This window comes from Myotis yumanensis, unplaced genomic scaffold (genome assembly GCF_028538775.1).
Source record: "Myotis yumanensis isolate MYYU_CA2020_CCGP unplaced genomic scaffold, mMyoYum1.0.hap1 SCAF_3, whole genome shotgun sequence".
Classification (NCBI taxonomy): domain Eukaryota; kingdom Metazoa; phylum Chordata; class Mammalia; order Chiroptera; family Vespertilionidae; genus Myotis; species Myotis yumanensis.
The window spans coordinates 69,292,964-69,311,498 of record NW_027223754.1 but is presented as its reverse complement, the minus strand read 5'-3'; positions in this window follow the sequence as shown (position 1 = coordinate 69,311,498).

The window sequence follows — 18,535 nt, the reverse complement described above, 5'->3', positions numbered from 1 at the left end:
TAGCTTCCAGGAGCAGCTTCTCCATGACTCCCTTAGGCCTCTCTTCCTGAGAGGAAACTTAGAAAAGGCAGGTCAGTGGAATAAACTTTCTGTTGCACTTTGTTTCAGGACCATAACTGCTACTTATCCTCTCCTTCCATTTTCCAGCCTAAATACCTATCACCTCATCCATCTCCTTGAATGTCTTGACATATTACATAATGATGTGACCCAAACCTAAATTCTTGTGGGATCTTAGTCATTGGAAATCATACCTGTTTTAGTTTGAGTTAATGTCCATTCAGCAACCGTGGGGCATAGGAGTATCAGGAGATACACAGCGGATTTCCTGGGTGCCATACATACAAAATTATCCTGAACTTGTCAGGCAAAAGCAGTTCTGTCTCCTCTTGCTGATCACAGTCAGTTACAGCTGCTATTTGATGACTCTCTCCTAGCCTCATGGTCCCTGGACACAAGGAGTCCTAAGTGCTCAGGTGGCAGGTATTCTGTGACAAGAATGAGTCACATTTGGGGAAAGAATGTCAACTGTGCAGAGCCAGGTATTGCACGAATGGGAAGCACAAAATACCCTTGTGCATCATTGGGAGTAATTGCAAATGGGGCCACTCCTACTTCCACCACTTGGTTTTCAGACCCATTTGGGGACACAGAGCTATGTGGAAGTTTCTCAAAGTATATTCTACATCCTGAAAAATGACAATCCATTCTTTCAAAGTATTGCCTCCAAGCTAGTGTTTTATTGTTGTCTTTAGAAGACTGTTCCAGCCTTCTATGAGACCAGCTGTTTCTGAGCAGTACGCCAGTGATACAAGTAGGTCTCTGTAATAGGCTCACACTCACATTGCTTTTGCTTTGAAATGAGTCCCCTGGTTGCAAGCAATGCTGTCTGGTCTCTCGTAGTAGGCAAAATTCTAAAATGATTCCCAAGTTACCATACCCTGATACACTCAAACTCTATAATCCCGCATACATGATCCTCATTTTATGACTGCCTACAAGCTCTTCTGAATTTATAATTTAATAGATTTCTAAAAACACAAGTTCTGAATGCATGGTCAAGCACTCAGTCTCAGCCAAGGCTCAGTGACATGCAATACGTCATTTTTCAAAAGACATTAATTTTTGTTGGAGATTTTTATGTCCTTGCTGAGTTTCATTTGGCTTTCCCCACTAAATAGCCCTCACTCCACAGGCCCAGGAACCAATATGTAGAGCTTATCCTACTTGCATGTATAACTGCTCCCTTGGAAGTGGATGGGCCCTACCTAATCAGATGCGTCCTTTCAAATGAGGATCTGGAGATCAGAGATAGAGTAAATCAGAGATTTGAAACTGTAGAAGCTGTTATTCTGTTGACCTTGAAAAAGAAAATGACATGTCATTGAGATTGATGTGGCAGAAAAAGGCAGGCCTTCTATAGGAGCTGAGAGTAGCCCCCTGCCTTGACAGTCACAGAAACCTCTATCTGGTAGGTTGCACATTCCAAATAGGTGGTAACTAGACTGATCTTGGTAAGTAGAAGTCCATGTTGCTGAGTAATTCATAGCCTCCATTTCTGCCACTCACTCCACTAGCAGTAGGTGTTAATTAGGATTTGATTGCTGAAGAAGACTCACAAGTTCTGAGATGAAATACAAATCTATATTTTTTACAAGAAAAGGATATATTAGACACAGCATTGCAGTAAGCATACACATCACAGCCCAAGACTGTCTTACAGCCAGGGGCCCATGGACATCAGGTGTGGGCTTCTTTTAGAATCCAATTTGAGGGCCTTTTTTTTTTTCTTGAATCGGGAACCAGCATTGTGTGCATGGAACACTTTGGAATTAGGAAGCTCAAAATGGAATCTTGGCTGGAGATTTTTATTTTTTGCTGCCCATGTAACATATTTCTGCTACATAACCAGCTTTAACAGCAGAGTCCTCCAGGGTCTCACAGAGACCAGGTGCAAATCATCAATCTTATTGTTATCAATAAACAATGCTGACGAGCTGGAATAAATGGGCCAGAAATTCTTCAGATCCATGGTTATAAAGCAACACGATTAATCAGAATGTTTCATGCCTTGACAAAGGGTCATTGCCATGCACAATCTTGAGCAAGATGGTTCAAGCTAATTCTAAACTGTAATTAACCTTCACAACACAGCCATTATTCCATTTGTTTGCTTATCATGCCAGTCCCAAAATGGATTATGAAGTTTTGCTAGCAGCATTTGGCCAAGTAATTTTATCTTTTTTTATTATCTGGTGCTGCTTTCATCATGGATGTTTTATGATGGGCATCAGCATGTGATACAATATCTTCACACATGGTGTCTACTTCTACGTGCCATCCTTCCATGTGCCACTTGTGCTGCCATAAAAAGTTGGTGGCCAGTTTCATTGTTAGCAGTTCCGCTCACTGGGAAACATTTTCTTTCCAGCATCATTCATAGCCACCCTGAATGTGGCTGTAGTGTTAATGTCAATCATTTCCTCATAGTGAGCCAGCCCATTCATAAATGAAGCCTGGAGGTTATTCCTTTTCCTTCAATTCAGCATAAGGACACCAATACCAACAAGGATGTGAGCTATGAAGGGTTTATTTGTGTAACTCTAGTGGTGACATGAGGGTCTGGTTACTCATCCATGAAAATTTATCTTCACTTAGATTGCTCAGCCCAGGATACAGCATTCCCAAATTACGACTGCTGAGAGAACTTTCTGAATTTGTAACTTTGTGAGACAAGCAGAACACAGCTCATAAGGGGCAGTTCCAGATGCATTGTCACTTATTGCTCCATGATCAGGTGTTATTTCTCTATGAGGGTTTAGTTCATGCCATGAGCAATTTCTCCAAAGATGTATAAACCTCTGCTGCAGATGTTATGCTATTTCTGGGGGTGTGAGTAGTTTCAGAGTTTCATTTGGCTTCCCCCAAAATGATAGATCTTACTCTACAGGCCAAGGAATCAATGTAAGGATTATTTCAACTGGCTAGTGTAGCATTGCTAATTATACACTTGGAATCAAGGGAGATGACCAGTAGGTGCCTGCTGAGCCCACAGGCCCCCTGAGAGTTAGACTTTAGTCAGGGACTCATTTGCTGTCTGTTCTCCCCATTCTAACAAAGGAGATATGACAATTTGTATCAGTGTCAACCAGACTTTTTGCCCGTAGTTCTCAAAATATCTGGACATTATCCTTTGCCAAATAAAGAATGTACTGAGGTTCCTTTGGTAAAACTTGGGAAATCATTAAAGATATATAATTGCTGTAAAATATTAGAGTCTTTCCTTCTAGGGAGCTGACTACTTCTTATGCAAATGGGTTCTCGATTCAAAACTGGGTCAGATGTGAGTACTAAGGGATTGAGTCTTCAGCTCTTGCCTTCTTACCTTGTATGGTTGGGTATTTTAAGAAGCACTCTTTTTGCTGCCTATTGATTTTGTCTATAGAAACACCATGATCTATTTAATCTTTCCCACTTCTTGTCATTCAGTCCAACCTCAGCATGTTCAATGCCCGTTAGCATTGGTGGTCAGATCTGAGCACAAAGTAGGCACCAAATGTGAGGTTTAATAATTCTTTTAGTCTTATATAATTTTTCCTTTCTCATAAAAATAGATAGCTGAACCACAAAGAGCCACATCCGAAATTGATGAAGATGGTTAAACATCACCCATTCCCATTGACTGTGGGCTGAGATGAGTGTTCTATCAAGATGAGACTTGACTTGAACCTGCATAAGAGATGGTGAATTTGTTCTTTTGTGTGAAGTGTTCAGCTTTATGTGACTAGAGAGAAAGACTGATCCACAGTATTTGTGATCCTATTTCCACATAAAACAGTTACTGCCCAGAGTGCCTTGTGAGCATTTCCTTGAATCTCACCATGGAACCTTGCTTGCCTATTGATTATGAAAAGCAATGGCAAGTGGTACTTCTGATCCTGAACATAAGAAGTGGCTGTGAATTCTCTACATTCTTCTGCTTCTGCCAGCTGTATGAAGACAAAGACAACATCATAGGACTGGGGTTTTCAAAGTGTGCAACAGCATCAGCGGTACCTGGGAACATACTTAAAGCAAGTTCCCAGGCCTACCTACACCTGACTTTATAAATAAGAAATACTTGGTTGAAAAGGGTGTGAGGGATGAAAGCAATCTTTGTCTTAACATGTCCTCCAGCTAATTCTGGGGCACCATAAATTTCTGTAACAGCCCTAGGGAAGAGTAGATGCAAAAGAGGAGACCAGACCCCTGAATCACAAAGTTGAGCAAAGCCCCTGCAATCCCCAAGGTCACCAGTGAACTATGAGTGAGAAATAGATTCTCTTTTTAGATCTCTCATAAATTTTTAAGTCTATTATTTGCAATAGTGTAGCATTATCATAACTAATATCAGTGGTCCTCAAACTACGGCCGTTGGGCCACATGCAAATACAAATATTGTATTTGTTCCCGTTGTTTTTTTTTTTTAATATATTTTATTGATTTTTTACAGAGAAGAAGAGAGAGGGATAGAGAGTTAGAAACATCAATGAGAGAGAAACATCGACCAGCTGCCTCCTGCACATCCCCTACTGGGGGTGTGCCCGCAACCAACGTACATGCCCTTGACCGGAATCGAACCTGGGACCTTTCAGTCCGCAGGCTGATGCTCTATCCACTGAGCCAAACCGGTTTTGGCCCCGTTTTGTTTTTTTTTTACTTCAAAATAAGATATGTGCAGTATGCATAGGAATTTGTTCATAGTTTTTTTTTAAACTATAGTCCGGCCCTCCAACAGTCTGAGGGACAGTGAACTGGTCCCCTGTTTAAAAAGTTTGAGGACCCCTGACTAATACAAAAACAACATTAGGGAATGGTAATAGTGAATTTCAAGTGTACTGTTAAAACTATACTCCTCAAGAATGATAGTGTTGGGATGATAACCAAAAGTAGATGGAGATACAAAAAAAATAACTGCTTTAGTTAGGAGAGACTTTGCAATTTATACACCCTGAGAGAAAGAGAATATGTGTATTTTTAGTTTTGAAAATAATCTTGTGGAATAAACATGGTTTTGAAAGTAGTCACTTTCAAGTACATAGATAGAATTATGTTATAGTTCTAATTCTGTCTGATAACATTCTTTTTTACTCAGCACTGTTTTTTTTAAGATCATTCATGCAGATGAGATATAAGATACAAACTTAGAAAATAAAGCAGAAATAAGAAAAAAAATGTGAAAAGATATGAGAAAGGCGATAGTGATAGGAAGGGCTATGTAAAGATTTTAATTCTTTAAAACTACGGATTTTGTTTTGTTGCATGTGATCTGCATAATTGATTGAAATATATGATTTCATAAAACTATCATGTAGGAGGTAACATATAAACCAGAAGCGTCATAATTTCACTGTGTGTAACTAGAACCACGCTATTGTTTTGTGGATGAACGTGATTTCTAGGGTTTGGACCAATTCAAGTCATAAGCCAGAAATGTTTCTTCTAAATAACAGTTGATCAATTAATAGTTCATGGACTTCAGGGCTTAATTTTTCATTCCTTTTGTCCAATCAACTATACCTAAAAAAAATTAGAAGGGGTAATATACATTAGGTAACATTTATTTCATTTTATGAAAATATTTTTTATATCAAGTACATATACTATATAGCAAACTGTAAAATTCCTCCTAAAATGTTTGGTGAAATAGAAAATTCTGAGGATTAGCTTTGTGCTTGTTGGAGGCACATTCAGGCTCTAGGCCCTGAGTGAAAGCTTACTTTTCTCCAGAGCTAAGAACACTGCCTTGATAAATTTGAGGTGCACTGCCCTAGGGTAGTCTGACATGTCAGTGCCAGATTCTTCCTTCAAAGAAAACAGCTAACCAGAGTCTAATGCTTTTGACAGCAGATGGTGAAGTGGTTTTAATTGTTTTTATTAAAAATGTAAATTTTAGGTATTGTGAATAAGAAAACAAAGCAAAATATATTCTACATAGTATTTTGAATGAAGATTAATGTCAAGTATTGTTTTTGAAAACTCTGCTAGTGTGTTTAAAAACATGTCACAAGGAATTTATTTCTCTGTTTGACAAACCTATTACCTAGGACATACACTAATAAAAAATTATATCTACCATTCTTCTTAAGATGTTTAACAATTAAAATTTATGTTCATTTTAGATGTTTATGAATATGAAACTTCAGATGGAGCATTTTTTTTAAATGTTGTGGCTTTTAATATATGTCTAACCCTTCATTTGAAAAGTAACATGATATTCTACCAAATCTGAAATAAATATAACTTTGTTATTTTTCCTTATATTTCATTAAAATAGTACATTGATTTGGGTAGTATTGACATTTAGATTATACTAAGTAATTGCCTCTGATTTTATGGCAATTCTCTCATTTGTTTCTTTTTTGAAATTTTTAGACTAATTTATTGTTTTTTTATTTTGGGGTATGAACATTGTACAATTCTTTCCAAATGTATTTATTTTTTAATAATTGTTCATTGCTACATTTGAGGAAATAATTTCTTTACTCCTATATTTTGCATTTGATTTTTTTTGGTGAATTTAGCACTATACAGAGAAGTAACCATGCCTATATATCTATTTAAGAGAATAATAATTTGGTTCCAAATACAAATATCCAAGTTTATAAAAAAATAATACTTTGGATCATGTATTATTCTTCTATCTCATTCATGCATTTGAGTAAATGGTTTTCCAACAATATCAAACAGTTTTTTAATTATGTCATGTTAGGTCATTTTTAATATTCAGTCTGATACCTTGCTAAAAATAAAAAAGATATTCAAATAAGAAACATTAGAAATCTGGTGCCAGAATAATAATTATTTGCAAATGAATAGCATTTTCTACATAAAATATCTGAGACAATCAACTGAAAAGTGATGAGAAATAATAAGACACTATTAAGATACATATTTAATATGATAAAATAAAAAAATGTATCTTTGTCTGCAATAACCATGGTTGAATATATTTTCAGGTAGTTGTTTCCAAAGTAATATTTGTATTTAAAATTTGTAATTTAATAGAAGACACTTCTTCTTGAACAGTTATTTTTACCTCTAATGAGACAACCAAAATCAAACTGTGAAAATTTTTTAAAAATATAAAGACATATGGTCTCCTTTGTGCTGTTATAGTTTAGAAGTTGTGTAGGATTTATTTGTTTAAAATATCCATGAGTAAACTTCCATATTAAGTAAGAATGAGATCATTCTGTTAATGCCAAATGATACATATTAACCTCAGCAGTATAGGAGATATTTCCAGGATACCTTGTTACCAGAAACAAATTTTCTGACTTTTATAAGATTACTATTGAATTAAAAAGTATAAATTGATCAGTTTAAGTCTGCTAGAACTTCATTTACATTGATACTATATAGTCCACGGAAGCACTTATAAATAACTAGAGGCCCGGTGCACGAAATATGGGCAAGGGGCTCAGCCCTTGCAGCCCAGCCTTCATCCAGAAGGCCCTCTGGTCTAATTAGCATATTACACTTTTATTATTATAGATGAGAAGACCCCTGATATAATTTGGAAGTAGATGTTGTTTCTCTTTGTTACTTAATTATCACCTTTTATGTAATTCCTCTAGCTTACATAAAATTCAACTTTACTTCTCCAGATAACAAATGTAACCATTTACCATTGCTTCTACCTTAATCTGTATATTGTAACTCTTATGTATCGAGAAAGCTTATTTATTATTTGTCATCATAATTGCTTAAAAAGGAAGAAAAAGTACTACATATTACTTTTTCTTTAATTGACTTATTCCTTCATTATTAAATATTAGAGACCCGGTGCACAAAACCTCGTGCACTGGGAGGGGGGTCCCTCAACCGGGCCTGCACCCTCTTGCAGTTCAGGACCCCTTGCTCCTTTCTGCCTACCTGCAGCAGAGGTGGGAGAGGTTCCTGCCACCGCCTCTGTGCTCGCCAGCACTCCCCAGCAGTGAGTTTGGCTTCTGGCGGAGCGGTGCTCCCCCTGTGGGAGCGCACTGACCACCAGGGGGCAGCTCCTACATTGAGTGTCTTCCCCTTGGTAGTCAGTGCATGTCTTAGCTACCGGTCATTCCAGCATTTGGTTGATTTGCATATTAGGGTTTCATTATATAGGATGAGCCTACAATAAAATTTATAAATTAGGAGAGTCAAGATTGCAGCCAGCAGGATGGCAGTGAGGGAGACAGTGTCACTGAGTGAGGGAGCAAAAGGAGACTGTGTGGACGTGTGTGGTTGTGTGTGTGTGAGTGAGGGACAGTTAGATCCTGCAAGACTTTTGGGGGCTGGCGGACTGGGCTCTCCTAGATTGTGAGCCCCTGTTACCATTGCAATCACTCCCAGGGTGGCTGGCTCTGACACAGTAATTATGCCATCTTGAAGGGGAGAGCAGCTGTGACTAGGAGCCCAGCCTCACCACCACCCATACTGGACCCAGATGCCACCCCAGGCACTACTTGGGACTCCAGCCAAAGACCTGGTACCCTGTCTGCAGACCCACAGACACAGGAACTCCAGCCTCCCTAACTGAGGGCTCCTGTGATTCCCGTAGCAAGCTACCCTCCTGCCGGCTAGCCTTTTTAGCTCGGGCCCCACAGGTCCCAGCGACTGGGCCCACCGGCAAGTCTCACACTGTGCAACCCACCCACCAAGCCCGCAGCCTCAGCCCTAGGCCATGTGTGTCCTGGCACCTACGCCCTCCAGGGAATCTTGGAGTGTGCGACCCTCCTATCCAGCCTGCCACTGCAGTCACATGCCCCATGCGACTCAGCACCTAGATCCATCAGTGAGAGTAAATATGGGAGACAAAGAAACAACACCCAATGGAAAGAAAAGAAGTTGCCAGAAAAGGTACTAAATGAAACAAAGGCATGCAATATGTCAAAAAAGAACTCAGAGTAAGGGTTAAACAGTTTATATACTGACTGGATGAGAAAGTCAACAACTTATTAAGCATCACGAGGAAATAAAGATATAGCACGATAAAAAACAGAATGGAAGCTTTCAACAGTAGACTAGAAGAAGCAAAGGACTGAATTAGCAAATTAGAAGACAGGGCAGAAAAAAAAATAATCTGAACAGCAATTGGAGAAAAAATTAAAAAGCCGGAGGAGAGCCTAAGAGAGTGCTGGGTCAACATGAAACAAAGTAATATACATATAATATGGGTGCCAGAATGAAAAGAAGATTATAAAAGCAAAGATTATAAAACCTATTTGAAGAAATAATGACAGAAAACTTTCCTGATTTGGGGCAGAAAAAATTGCATAAGCACAGAAAATTCCAAACAAGATGAATCCAAAAAGACCCACAGCAAGATATGTAGTAATTACAATGGCAAACAGAGAATCTTAAAGGCTGCAAGAGCGGGAAAGATATCTCCCGTTAGATTATCAAATGATTTCTCAATAGAAACACATCAGATTAGAAAAGAATGAAATGAAGTATACAAACTGATGCAAAGCAAGGAACTAAATCCAAGAATACTCTATCCAACAAGGCTATCATTCAAAACTGAAAGGGAAATCAGGAGCTTCACAGACAAAAAAAAAAAGACAACTATGAAAGTTTATCATTACCAAGCCAGCAATGCAAGAAATGCTAAAGGGACTTTTGTAAAAAGAAGAAATAGAAAGGGAAGAAGGAACATGGGCACAAAAAGTAAAAATGGTTACAAACAATAATAACCTTAAACATCAATGGCCTAAATGCTCCAATCAAAAGACATTGATTGGCTGAATGGATAAGAAAGCATTACCCATATATATGCTATCTACAAGAGACACACCTCAGAACAAGGGACTCACACAGACTGAAGGTTAAAGGATGGAAAAATATTTTTCAGGCAAATAGAAATGAAAAAAAAATCTGGGGTAGCAATATTTATATCTGACAAAATAGACCTCAGAATAAAAGCCATAACAGGAGATCAAGAAGGCCACTTCATAATAGTAAAGGGATCGATACAATAAGAGGATATAACTTTGGTAAACATATATGCACCCAATGCAGGAGAACCCAAATACATAAAAAAAACCCTCCTGGAAGATATCAAGGGGGAAATCAACAGCAATAAAATCATAGTAGGGGACTTTAATACCCCACTGACATCACTGGACAAATCATCTAGAAAAAAAAAAATCAGCTAAGAAAAAGAATTTCTAAATAACGCACTAGATCAGCGGACTTAATTGACATTTTCATAACATTTCACCCCAAGGCCATGGAATATACATTCTTCTCAAGTGCACATGGGACATTTTTAAAGAGAGACCACATATTGGGTCACAGGCAAAGTCTCTACAAATTCATGAAGATTGAAATTATATCAAGCATCTTCTCAGACCACAATGGCATAAAATTAGAAATCAATTATAATAAAAACAATAAAAAAATTCAAACACTTGGAGGCTAAATAGCATGCTATTAAACAATGATTGGGTTATCAAAGAGATCAAAGAATAAATTAAAAACATCCTGGAAATGAACAACAATGAAAACACGACAATCCAAAACCTATGGGACACAGTGAAAGCAGTCCTGAAAGGGAAGTTCATAGCATTACAGGCCTACCTCAACAAAAAAGAAAAACTGGTAATAAATTATTGAACTCTACAACTTAGAGAATTAGAAAGAAAGAAAAAAAAATCCAGCTTGAGCAGAAGGAAGGAGATAATAAAATCATAACAGAAATAAATGAAATAGAGACCAAAATAAAAAAAATGCAAAAGGTCAATGAAACCAAGAGCTGGTTCTTTGAAAGGATAAACAAGATTGATGAACCTCTAGCCAGGCTCTCCAAGAAGCAAAGGGAGAGGGCCCAAATAAACAAAATCAGAAATTAAAGAGGTGAAATAACATCAGACCCCACAGAAATAAAAAAGATTGTAAAAAAATACTATCAACAAATCAACTTCAACAAATAAAAAAAGCTAGAGGAAATGGACATATTCCTAGAAAAATATGACCTTCCAAAACTCAATAAAGATGAATAAAAAAATCTCAACAGGCCAATAACTAAGGAGGAAATTTCAGTAAATCATCAAACAAAAGACCAGGGCCAGATGGCTTCATAGGAGAGTTTTACCAAGCATTCAAAGAAGAACTAAAACCTAACCTTCTCAGATTATTCCAAAAAATTCAAGAGGAAGGCAAACTTCCAAGCTCTTTCTATGAAACCACCATTATCCTAATAACAAAACCAGATAAAGACACGAAAAAGAAAGAGAATTACAGGCCAATATCCCTGATGAACATAGATGCTAAAATCCTCAACAAATTCTAGCAAATCATATCCAGCATTACATTAGAAAGATCATACACCACAACCAATTGGGATTTATTCCAGAGATGCAAGGCTGGTACAATATCAGCAAATCAATAAATAAATATTGAGAGACAAAAAATACATAATTATATCAATTGATGTAGAAAAGGCATTTGACAAAATCCAACACCTTTTCCTGATAAAATCTCTCAACAAAGTGAGACAAGACGGATCATACCTCAACATAATAAAAGCCTTATATGACAAACCTACAGCCAACATCATACTCAATGGGAAAAAAACTAAAACCATTTCCCCTGAGAACAGGAACAATACAGGGATGCCCACTTTCACTACTCCTGTTCTACATAGTACTGGAAGTGCTAGCCATAGCAATTAGACAAGAAGAAAAAATAAAAAGCATCCAAATTGGAAAAGAAGAAGTAAAACTGTCATTATTTGCAGATGACACGATATTGTACGTAGAAAACCCTAAAGACTCCATCATAAAACTACTAGACCTAATAAATGAATTCAGCAATATAGCAGGATACAAAATTAACAACCAGAAGTCTATGGCTTTTTTATACACCAATAATAAACTCGCAAAAAGAGAGACTACAAAAAGAATCCCATTTACCATTGCAACAAAAAAAAATTAAGATACCTAGGAATAAATGTAACCAAGGAGATAAAGGACCTGTCCTCAGAAAATTACAGTACACTGAAAAAAAGAGAGGAAGATATAACAAATGGAAGAATATACTGCATTCATGGATTGGTAGAATCAACATCATTAAAATGTCCTTTCTACCCAAAGCATTCTATAGATTCAATGCAATCCCCATTAAACTACCAATGGCATACTTCAAAGACCTAGAACAAATTCTCCAAAAATTGATCTGGAATAAAAAAACAAACAAACATGAATAGCTGCACCAACCTTCAGAAAGAAGAACAAATTTAGAGGGATCACAATACCCAATATCAAGCTATACTATAAAGCCACTGTACTCAAAATTGCCTGGTACTGGCACAAGAACAGACATATAGACCAATGGAACAGAACAGAGAACCTAGAATTCAACCCAAGCCCCATTATGCTCAATTAATATTTGACAAAGGAGGCAAAAGGATACAATGGAGTCAAGACAGTCTCTTCAATAAATGGTGTTGGGAAAATTGGACAGATGCATGCAAAAAAATGAAACCAGACCACCAACTTACACCATACACAAAAATAAACTCAAAATGGATAAAGCACTAAAATGTAAGATGGGAAACCATAAAGATCTTAGAGGAATCCACACGCAGCTAAATATCAGACATATGTTGTAGCAATATTTTTGCCAATACAGCACCTAGGGCAATGGAAACTAAGGAGAAAATAAATGGAACTACATCAAAATAAAAATCTTCTGCACAGAAAAAAAAAAACCATTAACAAAACAACAAAAGACCCCACTGCATGGGAGAACATATTTGCCAATGTTATCTCGGATAAGGGTTAGTCTCCAAAATTTACAGGGAACTCATACAATTTAACAAAAGGAAGATAAATGATACAATAAAAATGGGCAATGGCCTTAGCTGGTTTGGCTCAGCAGATAGAGTGTCAGCCCTCAGACCAAAGGGTTCTAGACTCAATTACAGTCAGAGACTGCAACCTTGGTTGCAGGCTTCTTCTTAGCCAGGGCCCTGGTTAGGTCTTGTGCAATAGGCAACCAATCAATGTGCTTCTCTGTCTTTCCCTCTCTCTTCCACTCTCTCTAAAAGATCAATGGAAAAATATCCTCGGGTGAAGATTAAAACAAACAAACAAACAAAAATGGGCAAGGGACCTAAATAGACACTTTTCAAGAGGGCATACAGAAGGCCATGAGACATATGAAAACAGTAGAGGCCCAGTACATGAAAATTATGCATGGATAGGGTCCCTAGGCCTGGCTGGAGATCAGGGCTGATTGGGGCCTTCTAGCTTCTGGTCAGGGCCTTCCTTCCCTAGCTGCCAGCTGTCTACCGGGGCCTTCCTTCATCCCGTGCCACCTGCTGGTAGTTAGCGCACGTCATTGTGAACGATTGAACTCCCGGTCTCCAGGTCGAACTCCCAAGGGGATGATTTGCATATTAGACTTTTATATATATATATATATATATATATATATATATATATATATATATTCCAAGCCACTAATCATCCCAGAGATGCAAATCAAAATGACAATGAGATATCATCTCACACCTGTCAGAATGGCTATCATCAACAAATCAACAAACAACAAGTGCTGGCGAGGGTGTGGGGAAAAAGGGACAATTGTGCACTGCTGGTGTTAATGCACACTGGCGCAGCCACTGTGGAAAACAGTATGGAGTTCCTTCAAAAAATTAAAAATGGAACTCCCATTTAACCCAGTAATCCCACTTCTAGGAATATATCTCCGGAAAACAGAAACACAAATCAGAAAGGATGTATGCACCCCTATGTTCATAACAGCACAATTTACCATAGCTAAGATTTGGAAACAACCTAAGTGCCCATCAGCATATGAGTGCATTAAAAAACATTGGTACATCTACACAATGGAATACTGTAGGGAGCGACTCTAGGGTTAAGCCTCATACTGACCTGTGGCAGGGCCACAAACAAGTCCCAGCATAATTAAGCCTAACCTTATAGCCCTTCCTGGTTCCTTCCTAGGTAGCTACTGGGCTATGGAGGTGCAGCAAGTGCTGCCAAAACAAGGTGAAACTCACAAGAACATTGTAACCATGTTGTCCACTACCCTTCTTTTGATCTGACTATAAAATAAAGCTTCAATTTGCAGGCTGGGTCTTTCTGTGTCCACATCCAGGTACAGGATATACACTGAGCCCCAGCTATATTCTCTTGTCTGTCTTCTTTAATCCTTCACCATTGGCCATGCTGGCCACAGCACAGAATACTATGCTGCTGTAAAAAAAAAAAAAAGGAACTCTTACCATTCGCAACAGCATGGATGGACCTGGAGAGCATTATGCTAAGTGAAACAAGCCAGTCAGAGAAATATAAATATCACATGATCTCACTCATTTGCAGAACATAATAAACAACATAAACTGATGAACAAAATAGATCCAGAGACAGAGAACCATGGAACAGACCGTCAAACCTCAGAGGGAAGGTGGGGTGGGGGGTGGTAAGAAATCAACCAAAGGACTTGTATGCATACATATAAGCATAACCAATGGACACAGGCACTAGGGGGGTGAGGGCATGTGCTGAGGGAGTGGCCAGAGAGAGATCAATGGGGGAAAAAGGAGACATGTAATACTTTAATCAATAAAGAATAAATTAAACAACAATAATAATAACTTAAACAGGGATAATAAAAATAATTAAGACAATGACCAAATAAACATAATAAGTGAATATAAGATAAATGAGGACCTATGGGAGCAAAATACTATCTATATAATAAAAACCCAGTGGGTGTAATGCTGTATCAACCAAAGACCAGTCACCAGGAGGTTGATTGATGGGTCCCACAGCGCCAGCAGGACTTGTTGCTGGGTCTCACGTGATTTCGTGTGCTGGGCCCCTAGTTTATACATAAGTGTAGAAGTAAAATTTGAAAAGTTATGCTCTCCTTTTAATACACACACACACACACACACACTCATTAACTCACATAAAAACTAGATGCTATGAAACAACACACAATCAGTAAAAAATAAAGCATTTTATAATTCAAACTTTGGTTACTAAAATAGAAATAGGATATAAGTACTAGGGCTAGAAAATTACTCTGAGGCAATAGTCTCCCAAAATAAAATGCATGCGTGGTGGTGAGCAAGGGAATGAAGCAGTAAGGGAGAGCGGAAGAAAGGAAGAGAAGGAGGGAGACAGGAAGAAGCAACAATGACAGGAAAATTGTCAGTGTCTTATAAAGTTAAGTTATATCCACTATAATTATTTTCTCGAGAGAAAAGAACTCATATGTTCATATAAGAACATGTGCATGAATATTTAGAGAAGCTTTATTTGCAATCATCAAAACAGGAAACAACCCAAATGGCCATTGACAGCTATATTTATAAACAATTTGTAGAACATCTATCCACTGGGATGATATTTACCAAACAAAGAATGACTATTGATAAAAAACAACAACAAAAAAAACAACCAAATAAACAAAAAACACAACCACAACATGAATAAAATTGAAAATAAATATGCAGAGGAAATAAGTCAGACCAAAAAAACATATAATGTAATTTCATTTTTAATGAAATATAGAAAATGCAAACTATAGTGAAAGAAGGCATAACTTTTCTAATTCAAAATGTTCACTATTTTGATTGTGAGGTTTCATTGACACACACAGAGACTTTCCTAGTAAATGCACAGTTTATTATGTGCATCTTATTAAATCAGTCATACTTCAATAAACATTAAAATTAATATCTTAGAGGTTAATTTTAATAGCAGTTTCAGAAAAGAACTTAAAAATAGTAGGGAAGGCAATTTTGAAAAGTTGGTGACATTTTTGCTCACTTTGACAGCACATAACTAAAAGTAGATGACATTCTAGCATTGAAGTTAGGCACAAGTGTTCAGTAAGAATAGCCCATTGAATGTCAAGCTGTTTATATTTAAAAGGCCCACAGAAAAGCCTATTCTCTTATAAGAATAAACTTATAATCTTAAAAGATTTGAAGAAGAATATATGTAATCACCAGAAAATAAAAATCAGATTTGTCTACCAGTTTTCTATAACAATATGAAAAAATGCCTTTAACTTTCTAAGATAATATAATTTGAAACATTAATTCAACACTAACCAAAATAGGAATGGATTGTGAAGGCAAATAAGGTAAAGAAATGCAGCAAAAGTAAGACATATGATCCACATATAAATAAAATATTGACCTACAACCAAAGTGCAAAATAGTAAATTCCATGATTTAGCTTTAATAGAGTCCTAGAAAGTAGTTAGAGCAGAGTGAAACAGGAGGGTAGAATTCTCTGGAAATTGTAGAATAATATAGTGGAAGGATAATATGGATAGAATATAGACATCTGTTTATTGTGTGAGCAAAAAGAAAAGATTATTACTAATACCAAATAAGTAATATTAAGTATTAGTAATAGCAAGTAATATCAATGAGATTATGACTCATGAATGAAGCAAAATTGAATATAATGTTAAATAATTGATGGAAAATTTAAAAAATAATTTATTTAAAATTAACATTATAGATGTTTCCCCTTGAGCTATGCAGAAATGAAGGCAATGAGTCAATGACAAAGACAATATAAGTCTATTTCTCATTTGGGTAAGTATTCAACAATGTTATAGCATAATCATAATGCTGTAAACATAACATTTTCAAAGATCTCAAATGTTAAGGGTCAAATTGTTTACAAAGTATAAGAAATTTAATTATGCATGTAGAAATAAATATAGGCATAAACACTAATCTTTGATAATTGAAACTTATTTTGTACTTAAATAGAATTAGAAACCATTTTTTCTGAGACAGAGAGAAGGTGAAAAGAGTGAGAAGGTGACAATGGCCGATCATTAAACTATCTAACATAGATATAACAAAAAATAGGAGTACAATTATCATAGAGCTATTTGTATATTTCTCTAGGTTTAATGGTAAAAATTATTAAAATGTTAAAAAACATTTTTTGGTGTTTATTAAGTGCTATAGAGAGAGTTTGAGTCAAGATTTGAATCCAGGCAATCAAAAAATATGCTAATTTAAAATAATCAACTGAATTGAATTAACTACTAACTAACTAAATAAAATTAATAACTTTCAACCAGTGTCACCCCAACAAATTCAATAAAAGAAAACCTCTTTTTTTATGGAAATTTAATCTCATAATTAAAGTTAATATGAATTTATAAAGTGAATGATAGATGAACATAAGCAACGGAAACTTTAATTTCCCAAAGATGAAAAGATAATAGATAGTAAAAAAACATGTTTATGAAAAATAACTATAAATTCATACAATATGTATTTTTGGAGTAAGCACTTGAATAAGTGAATACTCCAAAGATAAAAGAGTTTTCCTTTGGAAAGTGAGCTGGAAGTTGGTAGATGGTTTTAGAACCTTGTTTTTTATTTAGCTGTTACACAACTTTTTTTATTTGTGTATATTAATTGACTAGAGGTCCGGTACACAAAAGTCATGCACAGGGTGGTGAGGGGTCCCTCAGCCCAGCCTGCACCCTCTCACAATCTGGGACCCCTTGGGGGATGCCCAACTTCTGGATAAGGCCCCATGTATGATCGGGCCTAAACTGGCAATAGGACATACCTCTTGTAATCTGGGACCGCTGGCTCCTAACCACTCACCTGCCTGCCAGCCTGATTGCCCCTAACCACTCTGCCTGCCTGCCTGATCGCCCCTCACCACTCTCCCTGCCTGCCTGACCACCCCAACCACTTGCCTGCCAACCTAACTGCCTCTGCCTGGGCCCCACTGCCATGGCTTTATCAAGAAGGAGGTCCGGAATGATCTCTGGAAGGTCGTTCGGCTATCCAGTCTAATTAGCTTATTGCGCTTTTATTATTATAGATGATATGTAAAAAGTGCATGCCCAAGCATTGAATAAAGTTTCTTGCAAACTTTTTTAAACAACAGATCCCTGTGCACATATTTAATGGATAAATATATTCACATGGAGTATCTAATTATGAATTAAGAAAACTGTTAATTCATATCCTCTCACATAATATAAAATGCATATAGTTCAATGTATATCAGAGTATATTGAAAGAGATATTCTAGTCAGGAAATTTTTGAATTGCTGGAGTATTACAGAAAAGTTAGATTTAGTACAATTGCCATGCTCACTGATTTCAAAAAGCATACCTTCTCCATTTTAATGTTATTATAGTTACTTATTATTTATTATAGTTGTCATGATCTTATGTATTCATTAGACATTCTTCAGAAATAGAGGCTGAGTTGTTCAGAAATAAAACAGTAAATACACTGAACTTGGGAATAGAGATGAAAAGAGAAAACAAGGAGAAGATAAACTGTCTTTAGGTTGAAATTTTTTGAAGGGTTCCACAAATTTACTAGCACTCTTTTTTCAGATATGGAAATGTATTAACCCTGTGGCTTTTATTACAAATTACTTTTAGCAGCTAGTAAATATATAGAAAATAGTTAATGGTATGGAAAGTTTCCACCATCAACATAAGTCACTTTTATACAAGGTTTTGATTTGACAT